The sequence below is a fragment of the Pongo abelii genome, chromosome 1, assembly GCF_028885655.2.
Source record: "Pongo abelii isolate AG06213 chromosome 1, NHGRI_mPonAbe1-v2.0_pri, whole genome shotgun sequence".
NCBI lineage: Eukaryota > Metazoa > Chordata > Mammalia > Primates > Hominidae > Pongo > Pongo abelii.
The window spans coordinates 47998144-48016588 of NC_071985.2; the positions used below are offsets into that span (position 1 = coordinate 47998144).

Here is an 18445-nt window from a genome sequence, read left to right on the forward strand (position 1 = left end):
TTACAGCAGCCTAGAAAACCAATCAATTCCTATTTATTTATTTATTTATTTATTTATTTGAGACAGAGTCTCACTCTGTTGCCCAGGCTGGAGTACAGTGGCACAATCTTGGCTCACTGCAACCTCTGCCTCCTGGGTGCAAGGGTTCAAGCAATTTTCTTGCCTCAGCCTCCCAAACAGCTGGGACTACAGGTGTGTGTCACCACACCCAGCTAATTTTTGTATTTTTAGTAGAGACGGGGTTTCGCCATATTGCCCAGGCTGGTCTCGAACACCTGACCTCAAGTGATCTGCCCGCCTCGGCCTCCCAAAGTGCTGGGATTACAGGCGTGAGCCACCGTGCCCAGCCCCATTCCCCTTTAATAGGTAAGGACGTTAAGGGTGAGAAAAATTAAAGCCACACTGCTACAAAGTGGAGGAGCTGAGACTGAACTATTCCTTTCACACCTACAAACTGACCACCTACAATGAGCCAGACCCCGTGCCAGGGCCGAGGATGCCTGCCTGCCTGCCTGCCTTCCTTCCTTCCTCCCTCCCTCCTTCCTTCCTTTCTTCTTTCTTTCTTTTTTGAGACACAGTCTTGCTCTGTCACCCAGGCTGGAGTGCAGTGGTGCTAGCATGGCTCACTGCAGCCTCAATCTCCAGGACTCAAGAGATCTTCCCACTCCAGCCTCCTGCGTAGTTAGGGCTACAGGGACACACTACCATGCCTGGCTAATTTTTTAAATTTCTTGTAGAGACGGGGGTCTTGCTATGTTGCCCAGACTGATCTCAAACTGTTTGGCTGATGTGATTCTCCTGCCTTGGCCTCACAAAGTGTTGGGATTACAGGTGTGAGCCACCACTCCTGGCCAGGAATTTATGATCCAAAGAGAATTGGATCCCAACCAGATCTGCCTGCCTGCAAACCTTCTGCTTGTCAGGGCCACAGCATTCTGCCTTCGCAGGTCTTTCACACGTTACCTCATTCTATCCCTACAATAACACATTGAAATAGGGATCCATGCCCTCATTTTGCTGATGAGAAAACTGAGGCTCAGAGAAGTGGGGTGTTAGTCAAAGGACCCCCAGGTGGTTACAACAGGCCCAGAACTCAAGCTCCTGGCATCCAATTCCAGATTCTGGGTTCTTTCTTACTTCTGATGTGGAGGGATCCTGCAGGCTTTCCTTGCTGCACCTGTGGCACCTGAAGCAGACATGTGGGGTATCCCACCAAGCAGTGTCTTGGGGATTGTGGTCTCGTATGCTTCTCTCTGGGCCCAGTTCCAACATCTCCCAGAAAGATACATCTCCCAGAAAGATACACCAGAAAAAAAATCGTGTTGGGTCAGTGGCACCTGTGGGACGAGTTAACGCCCCCTCTGCCATCCAGGCTGGGTCCCGGTGTCCGGACGCTCTTTGAGGGGCTGTTTCCTGAGGACAAATGTTTCCTGCTGCTGCGGATGCACAGGAGGAGCGTGACCAGGGGCAGCTAGCCCTGAGTCGCACCACCAGCTTGCTAAGCATGTCTGCACCCTCTGACGATCCAGTCACCTCTTCATTAGTCTGTAGCTTCCCCCACACATCCTCTCTTAGGACTTGACAAAAGGCCAGGATATTTCAGTCAGGAGGTTCAGGCCACCCTAAATACTCATAACCACTCACTCTGGCAAAAACTGTTTACTATGCATGTTCCTGTGCATTACCTCACTGATTCACCCACCGTCCTAGGCTGTTATCATCCCTACTTTTCAGAAAAGGAAACTGATGCTCAGACAGATCCTGTGATCCAACAGCATCCAGGATCTCGACTGAGGTATTGGACTTTTGGTGACTCACTGGTTCCCTACTGACAGGCTCTGTAGGCAGGGCCTGCCCCACCCCTCCCTGCCTGCTCCCCTCCATCCACTATGCCCAGGAGAGAGCACCAACCGCCTACAAGTACCCTGCAAGCTAAAACTGAAAGAGATGCCACATTCTGCTCTCATACAGTCCTAGAATGACCTGCTTAATATGACACCTTAAGCTCCACTCAGAAGGAAGCTTGGAGCTTTCAGAAAGCAGTTTCGAAAGTGATCAGCCCTGCCAGGATCCTTTCAGACCATACAGCTGTGTCCAAGGCAAAGGACCACTGCCCACCCGGGCCTGGCCTACCAACCCTGTCCTGCCCAGGGCTCAGGAGGCCCAGCTGCTGAGGAGTTGCTGTGATGGAGGAGTGAGTCATGGCGCCTGGAATCTGAAGCCTTCCAGACCTTCACCCATCCCGGCCAACTTCACATCTGCCATCCAGATGTCTCCACTTCGGAAATGCTTTCTACCAACTAGGACCCAAGGTCGGGGGGCATACTTGACCTTAGAAAAATACCTTCAGGCTGGGTTTGGTGGCTCATGCCTGTAATTCCAGCACTTTTGGGGCTGAAAGGCCAGAGGATCACTTGAGCCCAGGAGTTCGAGACCAGCCTAGGCAACATAGTGAGACTTCTTAACCCCGCTGTCACTACAAAAAAAAAAAAAAAAAATTAGCCAGGCAAGGTGGTGTGTGCCTGTAGTCTTAGCTACTTGGGAGGCTAAGGTGGGAGAACCGCCTGAGCCCAGGAGTTCAAGGCTGCAGTGAGCTATGATGGTGCCACTGCACTCCAGCCTGGGTGACAGAGCAAGACCTTGTCTCTAAAAAACCAAAAATAAATAAGAATAAAGAAATAGACAAATACCTTCAGAACCTCCTTGGTCTCCTTGGTTGATTCTCAAACCTAAACCTAACTGGGTGCCTTTGTTCCAACCATTGATAATCTCATGCTGTGACAGCGCTTACTGCCTAAGGGCCCTGGACATGGGGGATCTGATGGAGGAACACAGCCCCCGCCTGCAGGGAGTTCCCAGGCTGATGGGCAAGGCACAGTTCCTAATCTCATGGAGGCCCCAGGCTGAGCAGGGAACACAGCCAAACTCAGCCTTGTCCTTAACCAGATCCTACGCTAATGGAAGAGACAGAACCCTGCCCGCAGGAAGCCTACTGCCTAATAGGGAAAAACTTCTGTATCCATGGGGAGCTTCCAATGTCCAGAAAAAAAGGACTCAGAAGAAAAATCTAGAAACATGGATAATAGAAGTGAAGGAAACTAACTTTTATTGAGTGTCTAGCATATGCCAGCTACTGTACAGATTTAATCTTTAATTCTCACAATTACCTCATTTACAGTCAAGGAAACTAAAGCACCCTGGTTAGTTACCCAGCTAGTAAGTAAGTAAGTAACAGAACCAGGATTTGAACTCAGATCTGTGCAGCTCCCACATCCTGCTTTTGCGTAACACCATGTGTGATGGGGCAGATTCGTTTACCTTCTTTTCCCACATCACCCTTTAGGCTGGGAGCTAGTTCTTGTTTCCTGTTGCAAATCACCATTCTCACAACACTAAAAATTACTACACTTAGGACTACTTCATTGACTGACAATATCCCACTGTCCCAGCAGCAAGAGGGACTGCCAACTCTGTCCCTTTAAAACAAAGAGAAGGACTCACAAAGGAGCTCCCATCCTCCACTAGCAAGGGGTCCCACCCACCACAGAGGCAAGCTGTGGTCAAGGCAGGGGCTTTTTGGGGTCTCATGGAGAAAAGGTTCAGAAATCAAAGCCCCCCTCCAGGTTGGTCCCAAGCCAGTCACTGGATGAACACACTCCCCGGTACCTGTGGAAAGAGTAGCGACGGCTGCACGCCACAGGAAAGCCTGTGGTGGTGGCATATGCAATGGAAATGCTGACTATGTTCCCTGAGCCCACTGTCTGCTTTGTGGCACCCAGGGCTGGCCTGGAACAGCAGCCTGGCCTTCCTGTCATTGTGCTGGAGCTCTGGGAGGTCTCGGTTCATGGCAAGGATCCACAGATCCCAAAGCCTTCTGTGGCTCCTCGGCCCCAGAGAAGGGGCTCTGCAGACAGAGGAGATAAAAATGCTGCCACACAGCAACAGAGATGCACATCTGTACAAACATCAGTGTCTTTCCACGGGAACAGTGACTTGGGCATTGAAGGACTGGGAGACAGGATTTCATTAAATATCCTGTTTCTCAGGGCCTGCTGTGGGGCAAGAGCTCTGGCAAGGAACCTAGGGTCCATTGCCAATTCCAGCTCCTCTTCTGCTTCTCTCTGGCACCCCAAACCACCCAGGTGCAGGGTCACTGGGCTCTTGCCTGTTGGTCACCACACCAGGATGGCCAAGGCTAGACCACTAGTAGTTTGGGATCTTCAATGGGGCAAGTTGTTCTGGCCTGGCAGGAGGGATATGCTGAGGCTGGAGGGGAGGCTGGCGCTGGCTAAGGGGACCATAACCCAAAGGGGAGAAGATTCCATAAGAAGCAGCAGCCAGGCTGAAAAATTATTGACCTTTTGCTCTTGCCATCAAATAGCATTCTAGCCTGTCCCATACCCTATCACCCAAGATCCTTAATGGGTTTTATATCCTGAAAAAATGAAAGTCACAGGAGAGAAAGCAAGAATCTTGGTTTTTGGTGAGGAGGGGGGTGGTTTATAGAAGATGGAACCTAAATCAAGAATAGGAGAGTTTTTTGATACCACCCAGCAAGGCGGAGGCAAACACAACACACAGAGAAACAAATACGGTTCTGCTCTTCCCATCCTCTGAACTTCCTCGGCCGCCCTACCCTGCCTGGCTTCCCGCACAGTGCAGGACTGCCCCAGCCCGAGCCTCTCACCCCGACTTTCTTCCAGTCTGAGAAGGAGGGGACACGTGCCTGTGGGGCCTGCTTCCCCAGCCCACAAGATGCAGAGCTGCGAGCTGCCTGCATAGGAGAGGAGGGCGTGGGGATCGGGCTGGGTTCTGCTGGGCAACTGCACCCTCTCGTGGTGGCAACAGGAAGATGCAAGGCCGTGCAGACAAAGGCTGAACCAGATTCTTCCTCCTTCCCAGAATCCCTCTACACCGCCTTTATTAAGCACCTATTGGCGGATGGCACGGGGTTCTGTCCAAAGAGAAGCGGATGGACACTGCACTGTTCTTAAAGGCTGCTAAATGAAACCTGCACAGGAGAAAGGAGGCTAATCCTTCCACAGCTCTGGGCTAACAGGCCTTCCCTTTCCTCACACTCCAGCTTCAGCGATCGGTGCTTCAATGGACAATTTTGCTGCCCTCTGCCCACATGCAGGGCGCCTCGACCATCATCTCGGACAAAGCTTCTCACCTCCATCAAAATCCTGCTCCCAGTCCTAACTCTAAGGACCCTCAGCCTCCCCCAACCCACAAGAGGCTTAAATGCAGCAACTGTTGGAAGAGCACTGTTCCTGGTGGTTTATGTGTGAGTCTCCAGAGTCAGATCCTCCAGGGGTGTGCTTCTGGTCTCTCCAAATGGATGGCGAGCTTCTCAAGGGCAGGAAACATTTACTGCGTATCTATTTCATAGCCAGGCCCTTTATAACCACAATTCATGGAAGCCTCTCAGCAGGCCCGTAAGGACCATAAATAACCCCCAATTTACGGAGGGGAAACTTGGGCTCCGGAAGGCCAAGAGCTATCAACAACCCCTTTCCATATGCCTGGCACTATGCTAAAGGTGTTACATGCATTATCTCATTCAATCCTATCATTAGATAATCCTCAGTTATCTAATGAGCTAGGTTAAAATTATTCCCATTTTACAGATGAAGGTGTTGGGGCTCAGAAAACGGTACCCCGTAATATGGCCTTTTGACATGCTGAACTAAAGAAGCAGACTCAAGGTGTCTCTGACTTCCCCCCACCCCAACTCCTGTCTCTCAATCATCCATGTTTCTCAAAGCACAGGACGAGGCTATTCTCTGGAATTCTCGTATCTCCCTAGAAACCAGGCCCCAGAGAGGAACACAATTGCTTTTGATTCCCTCCCTGAAGTTTTATTAACCGTAGAAGATTAAAACTCATATCACAGAGGAAGAGACTGAAAATTAAACACCACACCTGTGCTGGGCGCGGTGGCTCACGCCTGTAATCCCAGCACTTTGGGAGGCCGAGGCAGGTGGATCACGAGGTCAGGAGTCCAAGACCAGCCTGAGCAACATGGTGAGACCCCGTCTCTACTAAAAATACAAAAAGTAGCCAGCGTGGTGTTGTGCGCCTGTAATCCCAGCTACTCAGGAGGCTGAGACGGGAGAATCACTTGAACCTGCGAGGCAGATGTTGCAATGAGCTGAGATTGTGCCACTGCACTCCAGCCTGGGCGACAGAGCAAGATTCCATCTCAAAACAAATAAACAAAAAACACCACACCTAGAGCCCAGACAAATTTTGTCCTAAACCAGTGTTCGTTCTTTGGTTCCATTCCATTCCCAAAGAGAATGATTTACTAACCATTGTCTGAGCACTGGGCTCATTCATTTCCCCGAAAAATCACTGCCTACTCCTCAAAATGGCCACATGGCCCGCATTTCCCCTTCCCCTATGAAGAAGGGTATATAAGCCTCTGGACCTCACTGGGTTATGGAGTGACCATTCTCCTGTGATTCCCATGAGCTTATGCGCGTTAAATAAGTTTATCTGCCTTTTATCTACATATCGTCAGTTTATTTTCAGTGAAGTTTCAGAGGGTGCTGGGAAAGCTTTCCCTTGGCCCCTACAAAGCACGAAAACATTGAGGGGATAAATAATATGCATGAAGTCGCACAGCTAGGAAGAGGCAGCAGGATAGAAACCCAGTTCTGTTTCACCCTTATTCTTATTCCTGGTTTCTGTTTTTGTTTTTTAGAGGCCAGGCCTCCTTCCTGCCCCTCCAAGCCTCTTGCACAGGGTTCCATGCACAGCTCAGTCACCGCCCAGCACATAGACGGCTTCCTTTCCGCAGCCCCTGAGGAGTCCTTTCGTCCTTCTACAGCCAACTCCAGAAACTACATAGAGTGCTTTCTTCCTGTCTCTCTTCATCCCTTCCACTCCTATTGGAACAAAACCACGTTTGACATTTCTCAGCATTATTACATTAAACAGGCTGGATCTCAGCCAGCTATTTCTGGGCTTTAATTACTTGTTCTGTCTAGCCTAAGTGGTGTGGGCAAGCCGGTCCTCAGTTAACCCACCTGAAAACTGGGAAGATCAGGAACTATCTCCTAGAATTTGATTACCAGCCGAGGAAGGTGCTAATTTGGAGGTGGTAGTTAAGTGTTTTGGGGGAGGCTGGGTGGTTTCTGACTTTAATTCTCTCTAAGACTAACCCAGGGGAACCTCTGGGGCCACAGTGCAGCTTTGTAAGTGATCTCCCCATGGGGAGTAAATGTCCTGGAATCAAGCCCCAAGGCAGGCCCCTAATTCGTTGCATGTGTGATTGGGCATACAAGCCTCAGGACACATCTGAAGGCTGTCCTGTGGGCTGTGCTGAAGGACATTGGACAAGCACATCCCCCAACCCTTTGTCTTTCTTCCAGAATCTCTTGCATTGTTTCACAAAAGGAGGAGCACAGAAGTTGAAATTCACCCAGGCCCCTCGGAGGGCATTGGGATCCTGCCTCAGGTACTAATTACAATCCAATCTGGCTGAATGATGGGGGCTGAAATGTAGCATTTCACCATCACGGTTGGTGCCGTGGGAATGCATAGAAATCTCCAACTTGACACCAAAGCGGACTTCCCTAGGGCTTCCTAACAGAAACAGTAGATCATTTTCATCTCAGCCCCCTCCAAGCCTTAAGGGGGGGCCCTGTGGTCTGGCAGGATCATGGAGTCAGGGTTCCCGGGACCCTGGCTGACTCATCTTCCTCCTTTGCACCAGAGACGAGTCTACTGGTCTGAGCTTTTGCCTGAGATATTTGCCCGTAGAATTAAGCCCCTGTTTTTACAGGGGGGAACACTAATGATTTTCTAGGGCTCTCCATTGAGAGGGCACTTGAGACCCGTTTTCCACACAGGCATTTGGAGGACGGTGCTCCTTGCTGGCGAGGAGAGGGGCATTTCTCCAGAGAGGGACCCAAGAACTGGTGGCGAGCCTCTATGGAGGGGACAGGGCTGGTCCTTAGACCTCTGCTGCTGGCCCAGGTTGGACTAAGGTTCGGGCTAGGACAGCACAGGGGAAGAGTCCAAGCATTTTTCTCCCCTTGCCTGGAAAGCCCCCCAGTTCCCTCCCCTCCATACCCAGTCTTTGCCTGACTTAATTCCTGCAAGCCCAGGAGGAGGAATTCACCTCCCAAGAGGCCCTTCCTGCCCCTCCAGGGGTTACAGTCCCTCCACTGTCCCTCCACTGTCCTGAGCTACTACAACTGGGGTGTAATCACTGGTTTGCTTACCAGACCTTTTTTTTTTTTTCTTTTTTGAGACAGGGTCTTCCTCTGTCACCCAGGCTGGAGTGCAGTGGTGTGATCTCAGCTCATTGCAACCTCTGCCTCCCGGATTCAAGAAAGTCTCCTGCCTCAGCCTCCCCAGTAGCTGGGACTACAGGCACCCACCACCATGCCCAACTAATTTTTTATTTTTATTTTTGTAGAGATGGGGACTCTGTATGTTGTCCAGGGTGGTCTCAAACTCCTGGGCTCAAACGATCTACCCACCTTGGCCTTCTAAAGTGTTATACAGGCATGAGCCACTGCTCCAGGTCTCAGACTATTTTTTATAAAAGAGCGTTATACTGTTTGTCCTTAGCACCTAGGACAGTCCTAAGCTGTGGCTAATATCTAGTGAATGAACGAATGGATGAGTGAATTAATGAATGTGGCATTTTCAATCCCCACTTTCGGACCTGAAATCCTAAGTCTTCCAGCTCACATACCTCTTGGGCCTTTTCCACAGGCTGTTCTCTTGGGGTTTCAGATAGGCCGACCTCAAGCAGTACTCCAGAAGCTGTCACTAAATCTTCCCCCCGACCCCCACTCCCCATCTGCCTTCACAGCACCTTTCCTCCAGCACCCGGGAACCCATTTGGCTCCTGAATCCCCACTGCCCCTCCCTTTTCTGGCCTCTCTTTCGGAAACACCTTTTTCCTGCCTCCATTAGGCCGCTGTGTTTCCTGCACAGGAAGAGGGCCTTTTGATTCCAAGGTGCTATTTATAGCAGCCCTCCCTCCTTCTGAGCCTCACTAAGGTAGGGGCGATGGCACAGGGGATGGGGATAGAAGATGCTTGGGACTTTCCAGGGTCCTGGCCACCAGGAGAAGAGGGCTGAGTTCCCAAATGAGGGATGGAACCTAGAGGAAGCTTCTGACCCCCAGACTGGCTTTCCCTCCTGACTTCCCCATATCTGTTAGTAGCTCCACAGCTCTCCCTGGCCCCCAGACTCAAAACCTCAGAGCTTCAGAGTCAAGGAGTTGTGGGATTTACATCTAGGGAAGACATTACAGTTCATTTTGTAGATGAGGAAACTGAGATCCAGAGAGGAGAAGAGATTTGAACGAGGTCGCATAGAATGTTAAAAGTAGGTCTCTAGCCCAAATCTCCCCTGATTCTTGCCTTACCTGTAACAATGACAAAGGACTGCCTCATTCAATCTTATGGCAGGTGGCATGTTATGGGTTGAATTGTGTCACCAAAAAAGTAACTGAAGTACTAATTCCCAGTGTCTCAGAATGTGACCTTATTTGGAAATAGGGTCATTGAGGAAGTAATTAGTGAAGATGAGGTCATACTGGAGTAGAGTGAGCTCCTAATCTGGTATGCCTGCTGTATTTATAAGGAGAGGGAAATTTAGACATCGACACACACAGAGAGAAGAGGATGTGAAGGCCACAGGGAGGAGATGGCCATGCAGCGGTGGAGGCAGAAATCGGAGTGATGCGTCTCTACGCCAAGGGACGACAAGGATTGTCGGCAAACACTGGACACTAGAAGAGGCAAGGAAAAATTCTCCACTAATTTCAGAGGGAGCATGACCCTGCCAACACCTCGATTTCAGACTTCTAGCCTCCAGAACTGACACCATAGATTTCTGTTTCATTAAGCCACCCACTTAGTGGTACTTTGTTACGGCAGCCCTAGCAAACTGATCATTTGATGGATACGGACTCTAAGACTGAGACAGGTTAAATGAGTTACCCAGGTTATACACCACAAGGTGCAGGAGGGACTCAGCTTTCAGTCCAGTGCCCTTCCGAAAAGACTGCACGACTTTTGTATTCTGCTGTCTGTTGTGTCCCTCCCATGTTCCACAGTCATCCAGTCCTGTTGGGTTTTCCTTTGTAAAAAGTCTCTCCCACAGCTCTTCCTTTCCTTCCCCAGCAGGGCCGCCCTAGCCCAGACTTTGCATATCAGGAATGTGACGGTACATCTGCTGGCCCAAGTCTCCCTCTTCCAAGCAATTAGTTGGTCCCACACCTCTTTATGGAATGCCCACTGCTTGCTAGGTTCTGTGCTATGTGCTGGCTTCCCATCGGTGAACGGAGCAGACGTGGTCCCTGCCATTAGGGCCATATTGCTGGTAAAACAGCTTGATCATGTCACTTCTTGGCTCTGGGTCACCAGTGTCTCCCCACCACAGGCTCCAGTCTTGCACGTGGACCTGTGTTTCCCACATGCAGGGCCAGACACCCCTGTCTGTTGACACGTGTCAGCTCAATTCAGATTAGAGAATAACATTCTGTCTTATGGGGAAACCAGGGGCCCCTCTATAAATGATCTGAACTTCCCAGCTCCAGGAGATAAAGGCAGCTCCAGTCCATGGAGGGAAGAAAAGGCATTATGGTCTTTTACAGCAAGACCATAATGGGGAAGTTGTCTGGGAACAAAGAAGGTGACATTGAACACTTTAAACATCCACTAAGGACCGACCAGCTTAACTTGCAAAACCCTGGCAGATACTCTATTGATGCTGGATAGATGTGAATCCTACTGCAATGAAAGGAATCTCAAGTTTCCTCCCATAAACAAACTGTGGCACATTCATACGTCAGAAATTAAAAGAAGCAAAATACATCATTCAACATGGATGAATCTCAAAAACATTATGCTGAGCTAAGAAGCCAGACACAAAATAGAACCTACCACATGATTCCATTTACATGAAGTTCAAGAGCATGCAAAACTAATCTATGATGATACAAATCAGAACACGGAGACAGTGGGTGGGAGCGCATTGACAAAAGGGACAGGAGGGAAATTCTGTGGGTTGATGGAAATGTTCCATATCTGGATCGGGTGTGGGTCACATGGGCGTATTCATTTGTCAAAAACACATCGATCTGTGTGTTCCACTGTTTGTAAATTATACCTCAATTAAAATAGAAGAGAATAGAATAAAAGAAGAGAAAAGGATTCCCTCCTTCTCAGTTGGAACACACAGTGGCTGGCCAGTTGCAGGTGAATAGACCCTCACATTTTCTCCTGCTTCTCTCTCTAGACCTGAAATCTGGCTCAAGCTCTGTTCACTCCTCTGGCTGAGTTTAGACAACAGCCCACGCTCTCTACAAAGAGGCAGATGGAAGCAAACAGAGCCGGCAGCCCTGGCCCATGGGCCACTGAGCACAGGCTCTGTCTGGCTTTGTGAGTCAGGCCTTCACCTCAGAGGTATCCAGGCTGAGCCCTCCCTGGTGTCCTATTGCCATGGAGATGGCCCCAGCCTGTATTTTGGCCCACAAGCCTCGAGTTCATCATTTCAAATCTCCCACCTTCCCATATATTTTGCCTCAGCCACATCTGCGACTCCTCCTCCCAGAGCGAAGCGGGTGCTATTTATAATGCCCTGGAAACACAGCCTGGGCCAGATAATAGGCCAGTGTTGCCAAACAAAACCCCAGGCCACTCTGCCCCCCTCGTCCCCTGGAGGCCTGCAGTCTGGAGCCCAGAGGGGCCCGAGGGACCATATATCTTAGAGCCAGCACCACAGACAACCCTTCCACCCGTCCATCTGACCCTCAGACAGGGAAGCATCCCCCGTCTGATACGTAAACATCCATTTGGGGATAAATCTACCCCGAAGTATAGTCTGCATGGCTGGGCTAAATGAGGCATCCTTGGCTTCGCTCCATCCCTTTGCCTGTCCGGTGTATGTTCAGTGGATCAAGGATTTATTTTATACATGGGGGTGCAGCGAGCCACGGGCATCCAGATTAAGGACCATGAGAATGACCAACATTGGCTCTAGGCCAGAGGGTGCTTAACACCTTCTAGGATGATCTTCATAATTCCTTGGCCTGAGTATTATTGCCCCCATTTTACAGACGAGAAAATTGCGGCTCAGGGAGGTTGTAGGAACCTGGGTCAGGCTGACTCCAAAGCCTGTGCATTATCCCACATGCATCAGAGGCCCAATGTCAGGGAGAGGTCGAGGAAGCAAAGAGGTAGCCTCTAAACAAGCCAGGGAAATTCAGCACCTACAGCGCTCCTGTGGGCAGGAGAAAGGGAAAGGACATTCCCTTTATCCACCTCAGCTTAAAGGTATCACTTACCCCCAACCCCGCCACCCTGCCAAGTAATCAATCAACAAATGTTTGCTGAGCCCCTACTGTGTACCAGGACCCAACTAAGCTACTTCCAAGTGCTAAGAGCGGCCAACTCAGAGTGGCCTTGTGGGCTTCCCTCTGCCCTGGGAGGCCTTTCCCAGACTATCAGTATGCTGGCCCTGACTCGGCCTCTGGCCCCCTCCCTGCCATCCCAAACACAGAGGCCTTTGTCTTTGTCACAGTCTCTGTGGCCAGCTCAGCAGTGGCCATTCCCATCCACTTCCCACAGCCACCCCCAATTCTGTGGTCACTTTCTAGGCCTCCCTACGGCCCCTGATTTCTTTCTGGCCATGGCCAGCGAGAGGAAGTGGGGAGATGACTAAGAGGGGTGATGTGGCATCTTTGTGATGACATTTAGTAAGGAGCTTGGTAATGAGTGACAGAGAGACACTGGATCTCACAGGAGATGTGTAAATTGGGAGGGGCTGGCTTATTAGCTCCAGACCGGCTAAAAAGCAGAGGAGTTTTAATGGGTTGCCATCCTAACACAGGACTAAATTCATGCACAATGGTAATTTTCAACTCTGATGAGAAAATGAGAAACAGAACCTCAAAACATAACACTTTTACATTATTTTTTTGACTGGGTAAAAATGAGCAGGAGTCATAAAATTGGTGATGTACTTTAAAGTAGCTTTTATTGAGAAAATAAATCTTAAGGGCTTGTCAAAATAAATGTGATAGCAAAGTAAATGTAAAAGCTCAATACGATTTCTGCATTTGTATAACAGACATGATGTCTGTTGTTAAGTTCTATGAGCCATTAAAGACACTGTGACGCTGGGCGAGGTGGCTCATGTTTGTAATCCCAGCACTTTGGGAGGCCAAGATGGGAAGATCACTTGAGCCTCTGAGTTCCAGACCAGCCTGGGCAACATAGCAAGACCTTGTCTCTACAAAAAATGTAAAAGTTAGTCAAGTGTGGTGGTATGCTCCTGTAATCCCAGGTACTTAGGAGGCTGAGATGGGAAGATCACTTGAGCCTGAGAGGTTGAGGCTGCAGTGAGCTATGACTGCATCACTGCACTCTAGCCTGGGCAAAAAAGTAAGACCCTTTCTCAAGAAAAAAAAAAAAAGAAAAGAAAGATACCAGTCCACTGGCCCCTTCTGCTATACCTGACCCTGGAGTGTATTGGAAAGGACAAAGACCAGGAGTCGGAAGACTTGGGTTCCCCAACCCATTCCCTAAAGTTATGTGGCTTTGGGTAAGTTACTTAGCCTCTCTGAGTCCGATTTTGACATCTATAGAAAGGGAAATATTTGTCTTGCCCACCTCATAAGGTTGCCATGAAGAGTAAATGAGAGGATGGATATGAAGTCATTCAGCACGGACCATAGAGTAGACCAGAGGAACCTTTGCAGTGAAGGCCTGAGGAAGAACTCTGATAGCAGGGTGGGATTTAGGTCATGGAACTTCAGTCAAGCCAACCTCCATCCTCAGGGTCAGGTTGTGACTGCTCCAGAGTGGTGTGGGTCTCAAACATTTGCCGAGAGACACCTTCAGGGCTATACATAGACCACCCACCCCACATGTTCCCAAGACAGAAGGGGCAGAGCCGAGGAGCTTTTCAGAGGCCCTGGGTTCCAAAATACAAACATAAAACTACAAAATTGAAGTTAATCAAAATTTATTCAAACATCTATAACATGTAACATTGCGTCAACTTTTTCAATACTTAACTTTAGCTTTCACAAAAATGCATTCTATTTGAAAATAACTTATAGGTAAAATTTTTCTTCTGACCCAGTAATTTCTGCATATGTTCAGGGTTACCAAGAAATAGCCAATTTAAAATTATTAATAAATGAATTGCTGATAACCAAATACTTTTAAAAGTGAAATTATAGGCCAAGGATGGTGGCTTACACTTGTAATCCGAATGCTTTGGGAGGCCCAGGTTGGAAGCAACCCTGAGGCCAGGAGTTTGGGACCAACCTGGGCAACATAGCGAGACCCTGTCTCTACAAAATATACATAAATTAGCCGGATGCGGTGGCAGGTGCCTGTGGTCCCAGCTGCTTAGGAGGCTGAGGCAGGAGGATCACTTGAGCCCTGGAAGTCAAGGCTGCAGTGAGCTGCATTGGTGCCACTGCACTCCAGCCTGGGCGACAGGTTGAGACCCTGTCTCTTAAAAAAAAAAAAAAAAAAAAGTGAAATTATATATATTTTTTTAAATTGCAACAAAAATTTAGCAATTCACGTGGGATGTAGGGTGTGGGTGCATCCTTCTGGGCATGCTGCGTCCTGGGGCTCTTTCTGGGTGAGCATGCCCAGTGGGCACCCAGATTTTTTTTTTTTTTTTGTGATGGAGTCTTGCTCTGTCGCCCAGGCTGGAGTGCAGTGGCATCATCTTGGCTCACTGTAAGCTCCACCTCCCGGGTTCACACCATTCTCCTTCCTCAGCCTCCTGAGTAACTGGGACTACAGGTGCCTGCCACCACACCCGGCTAATTTTTTTGTATTTTTAGTAGAGACGGGGTTTCACCGTGTTAGCCAGGATGGTCTCGATCTCCTGACCTCGTGATCTGCCCGCTTCAGCCTCCCGAAGTGCTGGGATTACAGGCGTGAGCCACTGAGTGCAGCCAGCACCCAGGTCTTAAGACAGTCCTCTCTCTGCAGAAAAACTTCCTCCAAGGCCAGGCCTTTTGACCTGCTCACCTCTGTGTATTTAGAAACCAGAAGGCCAGGCGCCTTGGTGTGTGCCTGTAATCCCAGAACTTTGGGAGGTTGAAGCAGGTGGATCCCTTGAGCCTAAGAATTTGAGACCAGCCTGGGCAACATGGCAAAACTCCGTCTCTATAAAAAATGCAAAAATTAGCCAGGCATGGTGGTACATGCCTGTAAAACCAGCTACTTGGGAGGCTGCGGTGGGAGGATCATCTGAGCCTGGGGAGGTTGAGGCTGCAATGCGCTGTGATTGTTCCACTGCACTCCAGCCTGGGTGACAGAGTGAGACCTTGTCTAAAAAAAGAAAGAAGGAAAGGAAAGGAAAGAAAGAAAGCAGGAAGGAAGGAAGGAAGGAAGGAAGAGAAGGAAGAAAGAAAGAGAGAGAGAGAAAGAAGAAAGAAAGAAAAAAAAGAAAGAAAGACAAAGAAAACTAGAATATCTGAATCTAAAGCCTGCCTTCCTCACTACTGTTTTGGGTGGTCACCATCAAATTGTACAGAAGACCTTATAATAACAAGCAACAGTTTCCTGTCCCACCTCTTCCCAACTCCATTCTATTGTCCAAATAGTTTTCTGTTATTAGCTCCTTTGGTGGTTATCCACGTAAACTCTAGATAACATACTAATAACTATTCCCTGTTTTGTCACCTGTAGACAATATCTATCATTACCAAAGAAGTTAGACAAGTTTAGAGCACTTACACTAAACCCGACTCTCTTTCTCCTTTTCTTCCTCCTAATATTTGATTTGAGTTACTTTTATGAGTTATCTTGTACCTTTGATCTTAAAATTTGGTTTCTTGTTTTCTAACACTTTGACAGACTCTTGAATCCCCTCAGTAGAAGAGGAGAGTATTAGAGACCCTCCTTTTCCCTCTTCTACCTCTTTTCTTCAGTCAGTAACACCTTTATTCACTTATTTATTTATTTTTATTTTTTTAAGAGATGGGATCTTGCTCTGTCACCCAGGCTGGAGTGCAGTCATGCAATCATAGCTCACTGCAACCTCAAACTCCTGGCTGGGATCAAGAGATCGATCCTCCTGCATCAGCTTCCCAGTAGCTGCGGCAGGAGGACCATACTATAGGCATGCGCCATCGTGCCCGGCTAATTTTTTAATGTTTTGTATAGATTGGGGGGTGAGTCTTGCTAGGTTTCCCAGGCTGGTCTTGAATTCTGGCCTCAAGCAATCCTCCTGCCTTGGCAGTTACACCTTTATTGATAGCTATTTACAGCCTGCCCAGCAACTACAACTAAGTATATTGAGCTCTGCTTAAAGATTATCAGTAAATGTCATTTACATGATCATGACTACATAAATATTATTAAATCCCAGCCTTAGAGCCTCACTCTCCTCCTCTGTCAAATGGGGACAACATAGCATGTGCTAACACCTCATAAGACCTAGTGGGCCGGGCGCAGTGGCTCACGCCTGTAAATTCAGCACTTTGGGAGGGTGAGGTGGGTAGATCACAAGGTCAGGAGTTCCAGACCAGCCTGGCCAAGAGGGTGAAACCCCGTCTCTACTGAAAATACAAAATTTAGCCAGGCATGGTGGCAGGTGCCTGTAATCCCAGCTACCCAGAAGGCTGAGGCAGAGAATTGCTCGAACCTGGGAGGTGGAGGTTGCAGTGAGCCGAGATCATGCCACTGCACTCTAGCCTGGACAACAGAGCAAGACTCCATCTCAAAAAATAATAATAATTGAAAAAAAAAGACCTAGTGAAGAGGATACAGAATGTGTGGAATGTGAATGACACAGGTTTTTACAAATATAACCTCTTATTTTTCTATCATTACATATGACATGCAGCATGGAGTGGTAATAATGGCTCGTACTATTTGGACAACTTAGATAACTCTCTGAACTGCAATTTCCTAACCAGTAAAATGGAGAAAATACTAGTACCTATCTCGCTAAGTTGTTGGAACGATTACATGAAATGATATAAGTCAAAGTGCTTCTCCTCCCGTGGATCACTATCCCAATTTTAGGGATCATGACTTTATTTCCCTTTTGCTGAGAGAGAAAATTTCAATTTAGGCCTTAACTCAGCAGGCTATGGATTGAGAAAAAGTATACAGCACTCTCAAAAAGGCATTTGGGAAACTACTGGAAAATCTGATTATGGCCATATATTAAACAATTCTGTTAAATCCAGTATTAATGGGTATGATTGTGGTACTGTAGCTTCAAAGAAGAATGTCCTTGTTTGGCCAGGTGTGGTGGCTCACACCTGTAATCCCAGCACTTTGGGAGGCCGAGTTGGGTGTATCACCCGAGGTCGGGAGTTTGAGACCAGCCTGACCAACCAACATGCAGAAACCCCGTGTCTACTAAAATTACAAAAAAATTAGCCAGGCATGGTGGCACGCTCCTGTAATCCCAGCTACTTGGGAGGCTGAGGTTGGAGAATCACTTGAACCTGGGAGATGGAGGTTACAGTGAGCTGAGATCTGCCATTGCACTCCAGCTTGGGCAACAAGAGCCAAACTCCATCTCAAAAAAAAAAAAAAAAAGTCCTTGTGTTTTGGAAATAACATGCTGAAGTGTTGAAGGGTTAAGTATCATGATGTCAACAAATTACTTTTTTTTTTTTTTGAGGCAGAGTTTCACTCTATCTCCCAGACTGGAGTGCAGTGGTGCCATCTCGGCTCACTGCAACTTCTGCCTCCCGGGTTCAAGTGATTCTCCTGCCTCAGCCCCCTGAGTAGCTGGGATTACAGGCACCCACCACCATGCCCAGCTAATTTTTGTATTTTTAGTAGAGACAGGGTTTTACCATGTTGGACCAGGATGGTCTAGATCTCCTGATCTTGTTACCCACCCACCTTGGCCTCCCAAAGTGCTGGGATTACAGGTGTAGCCACTGGGCCTGGCAACAAATTACTTTTAAATGGCTCAGAAAAATATTATATAGATTGATCTATATACAGATCAATGCTATATACAGAGCAATCTAGCAAAATATCAACAATCAGTGAATGTAGACATTCATCTTACTAGTCAGTCTTTCACCTTCTCTACTTATCTGATGGTTTTCAAAATAAAACCTTGTGTGTGGGGGGAACTTGCACCATAGGAAAGCACCTTAACTGTCATATAGCCCTTTCCCCTCCCCCTGGGAAATAGGCATGGGCCCTGAGGGTGCAGCTTCCATAGACTCACCCAGTGAGGTAGGGGTAAGTGTGGCTGACACCTTCTAAATCTACTTGGTAAAGCGGACTATACCCAGAGGGTGATGAAGAGCACAAAAAGCCGGGGTCCAACGGGCAGCATGCAATAGTGCAGGATATGCCATGCAATCCAGCCCTCCTCCTGAAGCTCTGGGGAAGGAGAGCCAGAGGGGCCATACAGAATGGTCCCAGATGAGAGACAAGGCAGGCAGCTGCTTCGTGTGGGT

The 18445-nt window shown here is 48.4% G+C and overlaps 1 protein-coding gene across 13 annotated transcripts in view; it reads right to left on the reverse strand.

Moving 5' to 3' along the window:
* Positions 1 to 18445, reverse strand: part of NAV1 (neuron navigator 1) — a 282581-nt gene that overhangs the window by 257111 nt on the left and 7025 nt on the right. The window lies entirely within an intron of this gene.